The following is a 242-nucleotide window of genomic DNA, read 5'->3' as shown; positions in this document are numbered from 1 at the left end:
AATTTTTTTTAAATGAAAAGAAGTTTAATCTAGATGGTCCTGACGGATTCAAATATTACTGACGGGGCATGCGCCAGCCAGTACAGTCTTATCTGCATCGCCAAAATGGCAGAGGGAGCGTCATGGTGTGGGGCGCTTTTAGCGCAGCCGGTAAGAGTGAACTGGCCCATCTTGCGTGGGTGTCAGAATTCAGGTGACTATATTTACACGTTATCTTAATATCTACTTCCTTTTGTTCACGC

Source organism: Phytophthora parasitica (assembly GCF_000247585.1).
Source record: "Phytophthora parasitica INRA-310 unplaced genomic scaffold supercont2.85, whole genome shotgun sequence".
Classification (NCBI taxonomy): Eukaryota; Oomycota; class Peronosporomycetes; order Peronosporales; family Peronosporaceae; genus Phytophthora; species Phytophthora nicotianae.
This window is presented reverse-complemented; position numbering follows the sequence as displayed.